This window comes from Accipiter gentilis, chromosome 2 (assembly GCF_929443795.1).
Source record: "Accipiter gentilis chromosome 2, bAccGen1.1, whole genome shotgun sequence".
NCBI classification, from domain to species: Eukaryota; Metazoa; Chordata; class Aves; order Accipitriformes; family Accipitridae; genus Astur; species Astur gentilis.
Genome location: NC_064881.1, coordinates 28,777,531 through 28,788,076, shown reverse-complemented (window position 1 = coordinate 28,788,076; position 10,546 = coordinate 28,777,531). Strand labels below are relative to the sequence as shown.

Genomic DNA, 10,546 nt, shown 5'->3' with positions numbered 1-10,546 from the left:
CATGAAAAAGCAGGCTCCCGGGGTTTTGTCTTCACTTTTGTAGGCAATACTATTCAGACTGAAACAAAAAACATACGTACACTTCAGCAGCAGCCATTAATAAGAATATCAGATTTGACTGAGATGTTAACTCATGACAACACCAAATGCTGAGCTCCTGCAAGGATCAATACATGGGACCAGCCTTCGTTGTTTGGCAGCTGAAGTGAATATGGACTTTCGAGAGGACTACATTTTATCTAACTGCACATCTTTGGCTCTTTCCATCTCAATAAGTTACTGAATAGCAGAACTGGGAATAAAGTCCTGTGCTACATTTGAAGATGTCCCATGAAGTTTCAGGAATCCCTCTGGATCTCAGCAAAGGAGCTCCCAAATTTCCTGCAATCTGTAATTTGCCCTGGGTCATGCCCGCTTACATTATGCTGCTGAATTTGTGCTGGCAATATTCACTAGCAATGTGACATTTCAGTTTTTCATTGCTGATATCCACAGAGTATAACCACTTTGTGAAGCACCATGGCCTTTCATTACAGTTTCTAAGTTAAAAGACACATGCTGAGTCACATGGAATTGGGTAATGTGCTGTTTTATTGTACTTGCCCCCTAGACATTAGATAAGAATAAAAATGTTCTTTAAAGGTTTTAGTGTCTGCTGCTTTTATAAAAAAAAAAAAAATAAAAAAAAAAAAGAGAGAAAGTGCATGAGAGCAAGCCATTGCTGCTTGGTTATTTATTGTATTTAACTCTCACTTTTGCATAACACAGATTAAAAATGGCTCTCAGGACAGAGTGGTACGTGTCCAGCTGATTCAAGATGCAATGAGTGCTGGAAGCACTTGTATCTTGGTCTCAGTAAAATGTATTTGAGCCCAGGATGACACTCAGAGAAGGAAAACCTTTCTCCTGACAGCATGCCTATAGAAGGGCATTTTTGGTGACAGTTTGAGGGAGGCTTTTCTTTTAAGCTATAAATAAAAGCTGACAAATATTCTGTTAAACTGAAAAGACAATATACTTTTGAAAACACTGAAGAAAAAGTCATATGGAAAAGAGTATGTTTGTTTACACAGGATTTTTTTAATAGCTTTTGCATGCAGCACAGAACTAGAAAGAGAAGAGCACTTTTTTGGTAGCATTACATTATAATAGGTTTTCCTAGAATGCTGCCAGCAAAAACTTTGCTTTTGGGCTTCAGCAACACAACCCAATTGTTGTATCTCTTACCCCAGCTTCCCCAGCTGTTGGAGCTCTGTTATTTGCTGTGGGGCTCACTGCTGGAATGTATTTATTTTATGATGGGAATGCAATCCATTATATTTGGAAAGTATGACATTCAGTTACGTCAGTGCGTCCGGGGATCAGGATCAGTATATTGTTTTACAAGTAAAGGAGCCAAAGTTCAGGGGTTGTTGTACTTGTGTATACCAATAGAGCTTTATCTGAAGATGGGGAAAATGTACAGAAGTTCCACTTTGCTTTATCTCCCTGACCTGTCTTTCTGTTTGCTAGTTTTGCCCAAATGCACCTCCTATTTTCAACAATTTATTTTCTGAAGAAGGGTCAACATTTCTTGTCTTATTTACCTACATTCATGGCTGGTTTGATAGCAGGACCTTATCCCTTTCCTCAGCCTACAGAGGCATTGCCACAATTTCTTGTGTCTCACACGGTAACTCACTGTGCCCTCTGCCCAGCTGCCCTTAGGCCAGTGGATAGCAGAGCTTCTAGGACAAACAAAAAAGTCCCCCCTCCTCACGGTCTGGACCACATCTTCCATCTCGAAGACTTTCAGTCTTGGTGTATTGGGGGTCAACCCTCCTGCAGGTATTACGCTACCAAATGTGGTTCATGTGTGGTAGGAGAGGTCTGAATGAAACTGCCTCGAGGTCCTCCCTGTCCAGTAGCTGCCCTGGGCAAGCATCTGTAGGGGCTGAGCAGGTTTTCCCTTGCCGCTGCAATGACCCCCTGACAGCCCATGCTCCTGCTGCAGCAGAGCATAGCCAGGGCCTGCAGCACCCTGACCGCCTTCCCACCCACTCGCCCAAAGTCCCCTGCACTCAAGGGACGTGTCATGTTCAAGCTCGCATGGGCATTACCTAAGCAATGCAGCTGCTACCTAACCTGAGGCTGGGGCACCATGCTCTTCTTAGTGCTTCTTGTACTGTGCATTAGTCCTACCCTCAAAAAAAAAAAAAAAAAAAAGAAAAAGAAAAAAACCCACATTTCCAATGCTGCCACAAATATTCTCATTTTCATCACCCTCCCCCTGCCTGCCTGCCTGCCAGGACTTCACCCCCAGCCCTCCGGGGGTTTATTTAACCCAGTCCTGCTCTGGCTCCTCCACAGGTTCAGTCTCTTTTGGGAGCCAGACAAAAGCTCTCACCCAGCCTTAACCCTCCCCCGCAGCAGACTGCTGCCCCCGGCCTCCTTTCCAGAGCACAAATTCAGTTTTCTTTGGGTCTCTGGAGAGGAAGAGAAGAAATACTTATTATTGTTCCTTCCCACCATGCTTCCCACCAGCCCCAGCTGGTTCCCAGGTCCCTGCAGGAACGGTAGATACTAGGACATTTTGCGCTTGTACATTACATTTTGCTATGAATTCAAGTTTTAAAGGACGAGCACTTCTTTTTGAGCTCCTCAAATTCCTGTCAATGTCTGTTAGTCACTGCGTCCTCCAAAATAGTTTCACTAACACCTCTTGGTAATAACTAACAAGGCATAAACTGCACTTTACACGTAAAAGTGTAAAGATATAGACAGCACTGAAAACAGAGTTTAGTATAAATCTCCAAAAAATAGTTCTCTGAAGTTGGCCACATTATTTTTTTTAAACAACTTTGAAATATTGGCTTATATTTGGGTTTTTTTGTGCTTGAATAATAGGTATGGCATACCAGCATGATTTGCATACAAACATGATTCACTACAAGGAAACTAATAAGGTCTGCAAGCATTAAAATTGAATTAGTGCTTTAAATGCATGACACTTAAAAGAAAATAGTAGAGAAGCTAAAGCTCTCCTATTTTATATCCACAAATTTTTAGAACAACTTTATACATTGACAGCAGATGGACAAATTTTGAAAACAGTGTTGATGGCTTTGGACTCGAGTTACAACCTTTTTGCCAAGAACAATATCACACAAGAAGTCCAGTGATGAAATCTGCTGAGAATATGTCCTCTGGAGTGGTTCCTTTCCATGGCTCCTCCTCCAAGCATGCAACGTCTCATTACAAGGTTCACAGATAGCAAAAGATGTTTCAGTGCTTTCTAATTCTTTTTTACAAGATTAGAGACTTATCAGGGTTTTCATTATCTCCAGGATTAATGGCATACATTAATTAAACTGTCATTATGCCTATATTTCAACCCTTTTGTAAATATAAACTTGAAAAGTATGAACAAGATTTTTATCTGGGTTTATAGAATGAATGCCACAGAACGGCAGCTCTTGGGAAAAAAAAAAAGTGTCCTTAATCCACGTTTTGAAGGATAGCTCATCAGCTCTGCTCACACGATCAACCGCACAAGGCTGTAACCACCACACATAGCTACTGCTGTGCCTATTAATGGGGATGAAGATAAGGCAGCCGGCAGTGGCAGGGCGATGGGTGGGGAGGGCCGCGGGCCAGCAGCGTGGCTGGGACCGCTGTGCCGCCCGGCTGGCTGGAGCCACCGGCGCTTGTGGAGGGACCGTCTCCTTCCAGAGCTGGGGAATGCAGGGAGAAATGTGTCTTCACCTGTGAAAAGGCTCTGCGGTGAGCTGTGCTCTTGGGGTAGGGAAGCACCATGTGGAGGGGCACAGAGGGCACTTAGGCGGGATTAGGAAGCTGACTGGTGGAGGGGAACTGGTTTTGGCTGAAAGAGGATGGGTGCTTTCACAGTGCCTCTGTGTAGCAGCTAATCCTAGATGCACCTCACTAGGAGTTTGAGAAGACTTTACTTTAAAATAATAAACACATTTATTCCTAGTGTTATTTCCTGCATAATTGCCATAACAGGGAGCTGAAATTAACTAATTGCTTGTGCAAACTAGAGCAAGGAACCACATAATCCATGGAATTACCACTCCTTCTAGACATGAGAGATCTTGTGCCCAGACTCTAAATGTCATTCCAACGTCATTCACCCCCCCAGCGAAGTCCTCCTTCCCTGTTGGCTGTCTTTGGGCCTTGAACAGAGGACCCAGAAATTAGCAGCTTGAATTGCAAGACAAAGTCCTAGAGCTACAGGTCTCTGCCACAGCAGGGGAACAACCTGTGTGGACAAAGCTCAGAAAAGGGAGGCACCACAGCCTGTGACCAAAGGGTTACAGTGATGTACATGACCATACTTTAGTGCAGTAAAATATCATGGAAATGTTCAGAAAGATGGACAACAGCATCATGTCAAGGATCCTAAGCCAGGAAAAATACTTCCAGTTTTTTGATTGCGTATTCCAAGAGCAAAACAGAAGATTAAAGGCAAACCAGCAGCAGATCTCTGAACTCATTGCTGAACAGCATGTTCCTCCACTGATAGTGAAAGATCGTACAGCTTAGGGAGACGAACTGCTCCAGCCTGTTCTGTTTACAGCTTGGGGGCCAGAGATAGGGGATGAGTACAGTTGCAAAAGGATATTACGCCACAGATGAGCTCAAGGGAAAGAAGTGTCATGTGTTCACAGCTGAGAAGATGACAACTATTATTGCCATGAGCTGCAAGCGTATTTGCATCCAGTTTATCTGGATATGATATCAGTATCATAAGTGGACTCATCTTGCCATTACTGAATCACTCCATAAGGCATACGTTAATGCTGAATATGGTCAAGAAATGTGTTTCCACAACCTCCTCTTCCAGTGCAAAGCTCCTCAAGACTAACGTTTAACTTGCAAGTCCTCTAAGGAAGTATAGGTCTAGAACATCATTCCTAATGCTCAGAACTGAACAGCAAGAACAGAAGCTGGAAGCTAGCAACCAGGGGTGCTCTCTGGTGCAAGAATCCCATCACTAGGTGAAAAGCTGGTGTTCGCATCCAGTTCCTAACGGTCAGCATAGGCATACCTTCTGTCGTTTCTCCACCTGCCAGAAATAGCCTCTTTGAAGAGTTCACACCCTGAGGTCTTCATTGCAGAACTACATTCCTACATTTGAAGTATTTCTTTTGCTTGGCAAAGCCGAAGTGACACAGCAGCTGACCCCACAAGACTTTTCCTCAGGTGAGACTCAAGGAAGGTTTGTTGCGTCTGTCTGTGCAGTGCAGCAAGCTCACCCATGCTGCTTGTCCCTTCCCAGCAGTGACCTGTCTGTCCTCACTCAGCACTGAAAGGCCATCATGGGAAGGCAGTGGAGGACTAGCAGTACTAGAGTGGAGCCAATAAAGGTTTACTGATTGATTTACATAACTCAAGAAATCTTTCAAAGCCAACTTGTCCCAGCCAGCTCAGCAGACTAAGAAGAGGTAGGGACTGGCATAGCTGGTGCTGTGTTGCTTTCACACATTCAGTCTAGATGGTGAAGGGTTACCAGAAGAGGTGATGGTGGGAGAACATCAGAGGGCAGAAGGAACAAGAAGGTAGCACCAAGCAAGACATGCCAAAAAATGGGAGCAGAAGCGTACTCTGAGCCCTGATTGAAGACCTGCAGGAGCAGCAATGCCTGAAGGCTGTGCACCTCCTCTGAACCACCACTGCCTTTCCTCCCTGGAAGGAGATCGGTGAGCTTCATGATGCAAATAGATCCTTCTGGGTCTGGTGGCCGCAGAAGGGTTAGAGGCAGCAAGCGCCAGTGGCTTCAGAAGCTGGGGGATTTCCAGCTGCCACCTCTCTTGAGCTCCTTTTGCCAGTGGCTGCTGCTGCCAGACCTGACTGAGAAGGCGCCAGTTTTTCTTTCATTTTTGGCCAACATCTGAAACACTACAGGTTTTTTTCTTGCCCTTTGGATAACTCTGTTGATGTTAAAATCTACTCTTATGAAACTTTTTCCATTTCCCCAGGAAATATGTTGTGTTAATATATTCTTATCCTTTCCTTATTGATTTTATCTGCAATGCCTTTTGCCAAGTGTAATTTTTAGAGCCTTAGGTTTATTGTCTTTGGTCCCAGTTGTTAAGCATTTTGCTGGGCTCTTTTTTTTTTCCATGATGCACAGTGCAGTTCTCTCAAGTGAGGCACAGCTAAGAGGGGTTTGTTATTTCTGTGTAAGGCAGGCTGTTAGTGTGGGCTAGCAGACAGGGTGAATGAATAAGAGATAAGGCATCTTCCTACATGCTTATACCAGGGAAGCTGAGGCCAAAAGAAAGCTGAATGGCACCTAATTAGTTAAGATAAGAAGAAAATGAGAAAGGGACACATGGGAAGCCCTAGGCAGTGACTGTGTTTGCTCATGTTTCTGGCTATGTTGGTTCAAGCATTAGTAAACCATTTTGTACTAATGTTTCATTTAGTTATAAATGTCTTGTATTTTAGGAGCATCCTGGATGTTGGGCTTGCAGGTCTGTCACCTGCTAATGTCTCTTACCTTTTCAGAGCTCTGCCATGGTGCAGGAGAGGGTGACCCTGGGAAGAGTGGGACTCTGAATGCCCCCGAGTCAGGGCATGCTACAACATCCCCTCCCCATGTCTCTTCTGCATTGGTCACTTGTTTGCTTTGCAGACATCAGCCCACATGCTTGTCTCATTTTTTTAAGGCCTAGCTTCTGAAAGCTCTAATCGGTAGTTACAAAAGCAGACGTCTTCTCTGCAGGGTGCATGCCTCATCTGCAAAAGTCAGACCTGCTGAGAAACACCTTTTAAGTCAACTAGTGGAATTTCATCACCTGCGTGGGGCTGTGGGCATCCCCTGGAGAGCCCTCGCTGGGCTGCCGGCTCTCTTGTGCCGGCGCTGCCGCAGCACTGCCAGCTCAGGCAGACCCTGCCTCCTGCTCTCCTGCAGGGCTGAACCCACCAAGTGGCTTTGTTCGCACTGTTCACGTGGATGAGGTACCCAGCTCTGCCAACAAAGACAACTCTGTGCGGACTAAGTGAACGCCGGACATCATAAGCAGCAATGAGCAAAAGTGGTAGTGAGGTGGCCCAAGGTGGGGTGGCCGTCCTAGCAGAGCACCCTGGAGCAGCAAGGAGCCCTGCCTGGGAAAACACTGATGCTGGGGAGGGAGGGAGCTTGGCCAGACACCAAGTGACTCAGTGGGTGCCGTGTAAAGGATGTTCGGTTTGCAGGGATGTGGAAAGAGCTGTTTTCCCAGGGGCTCCGGGAGGCGTTATCAAAGCAGAGCTGTGACGATAGCCACTTTCCCAGAATATTTGGAGTGAAAGACATTTAAATATTATTGATACTAGCAATCTCCAGAGCCTGTTTGATTTGCAAGGGCCTATCACCCAGCCTCAGCCTGCCTTTGATGTGCATTCCTGCATACACACAAAGCACATTCATTTCCTTTTGCAGTGTTTTCATTTGCTGCTAGGAAGTCTCTCGGCCCCTCAGACAGGCCTGTGGTTATTCAAACAGTGTCAGTAGTTTTCATATCACTGAGAGTCTTAAACAAACTCTGCTAGTTTTCTGCTGCACTGCATACCAGCATTTTACCCTGGTCCAGAGAGTTTTAAATTCCCACAGTAAGACCTATAGCTTCTCTTCAGAAATTACCCACCATCACCACTGCAACTGCCCAAAATATTTGACTGGAAATTAAGTTCTTGCCAACACTTACTGTGGAGTCCCACTTTCTAACACTAGAGTATAAAACATGGCTTCCCTCTCCAAAAGAGGTATCAAAGGGTGCCACCAGAGCACATGACAGGAGGAATAAAATGAGGTACAACTCAAATATATTCTGAAGGTGCTCCTAAGCTGCGGAGATTTGCATGCGGCAATGTTAGCTGAGGTAGACTTAACAAAGAAGTGTTGCCATAAAACACTTCCACAGGAAACATCCCTGTGAAAAACTAACATGTATGGGAGACAAAGCAGCTCTCTGTCATCATGCTGTTCCCTATGCCGCTTCTACTTGTGCCATTTTTTGTCGTTGTGTGATGCTCACATTAGAATGACTATAATCAACCTGCCAGTGGCATTCCTGTCTCTCAGGGTGCACCATTATGCCTTCAGAAGGTGGTGACATGAAAAGACAGACAGACATGTTCCGACTGATGTGTGCTACCAAGGGTGTAGGGCAGACCAGCTGAAACTGGAGGAAAGCAGAAGTAATGGAAGTAGACAGTAGGATTTGCATCAAAACAGGCTGGGACCAAAGCCAAGGTGGAAATGTGGACAAGGCAGACCCATGGTTGAGGGCCAGGTCATGATTCAAAACATCAATGAGCCTTGAGCACGGTGCATCCAACGGGAATGCGGGGGTGCAGTCTGGAGTCACAAAAATGCCAGGAAACCTAAAAAAACAAGGAGGGTAGGGAAGAAAGTGACTGGAGCAGGGTAAACAGGCTGATCAGGAGCAGTCACCAATGCCTACGAGCGCTAAGCCTATGGCCGAGTCTACTTCTGAGGAGCACTTGGGTATCCTGCCTGCCCTACAGGTGCTGGGCCAGGAGGGTGCAGGTCTCCCACAGATCCTGGGTCATATCTGCAAGGCCAAGCAGATGGCAATGACATAACCCTTCCCAGCTTGTTCATATGGGAGCTTGTGGCATTGCCCTCTGGGGTTCAAGATGTGTTTAACTATAAAGTTGTCATGACCATGGATAATGACTTACGTGGGAGGAAAATGAGGAGGATGTGAGTGAACAGAAAGGGGTTAAGCATTGAAACATGACAGTCTTTCCTGGAGTTTTGTAGTGTTGGGCAAGAAAACACAGGGCGCATCAGTGCATTAGCTGAAAACAGGTACAGATAACAGTGGTGAGTACGTCTGTGGTTTGAGGAGTTCCAACACTTAGCTGTCAGTTGAAAAAGTAAGGCCTTTCAAGGAGAAGCAATGCAGATGTTCTTGCCAAAATTTCTCGGCATGGTGGTTGATCAGTTTTGCTGCATTGGGGATTCAAGTGGAGCCAGTAAGTGCAGAGTGGAAGCAGGGAGGAAACCCCGAGCTGACAAAGCAGCACCCTGGAAAGTGAAGGCATGGAGGGCATCGTCCTGAGCAAGCGTGGTCAAGGGTTAGGTGTACACCACATCACTTTAATGAAGTTTGAGAAGGCAGTGATGTTACCTACCACTGATTTCCATTGCAGGGGACTAACTGACAGAGCAATGTAGAAGGATTTGAACATGACATTTAGAAGACTAAGGATTTGCAACCAGGTATAAGAAAAGAGTGTGGGCCTCAGCCTAAATTACCCTGACCAACACGGCAGGAAACCAGATACTATAAAGGGCCCTGGGCAGTGGGGGACCCTTGCATGGAGCCATCCATCTCCAAGGATGGTGGTCACCAGATACAGTTTTGTGAGCAAGGCAGCTCAGAGATGATTTCTGAAGGCAGGTTCACTGATGTCTGGAAGGATCAAAGTGCTATGGGCCTCTGTGGATTGGTGTGATCTTAGGTACTACCTGAGTCGATAGATATTCAGATCTCAGGTTCATATGTCTGGCCACCAGAAATTTTCCATGTTCCAGGATTTCCAACTCAATTTGTACCTCCAGGATGAAGTCTCACCTTTTTATGGCAGAGCAGCCTTCAAGTCTTAACTGAAATCCAAGGTGGCTGGTTTTGTCTCTCAAAGTAAGGCAGATCCATACTAGGATTTTTACTGGAACTATCTTACTAGGATAATTCCAGCAGAACAACCTCTATAAATTGCACATTTTTTCACTGTTGTAACTGGGAGGTCTCAGAATAGTATAACTTGCATTTGCCCTTTAGTGGGCGTCTGCCTTGTTGTTTTGATTACTTGGCTGATAACTGAGTTACAGAAATCTAAACACTGAGGAGAACAAGGACTGTGCCGCCTGTTGCTTTGATAGCACAGCCTTAGTTGCAGAGTTAGAGGCAGCTGCCCCCACAAAGAGGAGCTCTGCTGGGTTTCAGTGTGTACATGTAAGGATGAGGTGATCATCTGCTCCAAAGCAAAATGGACTTCCCTGGAACATTTAATCTCCATTTTGGAGAGCACAGCTAGAGGGGCCACTCACCTGAAAAGTCTTTGATGGACCTGTAACATACACCAACAAAGAAGCATGCATTTTTTAATTGGTTGGAGCAGCAGCCAAGCTCTCGGTATCAAAACAACGATCCAGAAGAGGAATGTCTATGATCTCTTGGAAGACATTACACAGAAACACCATGACTGTCACTTTGTTTGGATTAGATAGACAGACTACCTTGACAAAGCTGTCCCAGGGCAAAGGAAATGTAAAGATTACTCTATTTTTCCAAGAAAAGAGGTGATTATTGTATCAAGTCACTATACATCAATCTAATGCTAAAATATTATGGATAAAATTCTGGAACATCACTGGAGCATTTAAAGATATTTGGGTATTTCAAGGCACTAAAACATCTGTATCAGATGTAGAATATGCTCTTCCATTCACTGCTCTGGTAGATGCAGGTGTGTTCCCTGAAAGCCAACTTAAATTTAAGATCAGTGCTTCCTGCTAACTCTGCAT

General features: G+C 45.1%; 1 protein-coding gene across 1 annotated transcript in view; it reads left to right on the top strand.

Moving 5' to 3' along the window:
* The window catches only part of VIRMA (vir like m6A methyltransferase associated), a 696,173-nt gene that overhangs the window by 208,426 nt on the left and 477,201 nt on the right, over positions 1 to 10,546 (top strand). The gene's annotated exons all lie outside the window — the stretch shown is intronic.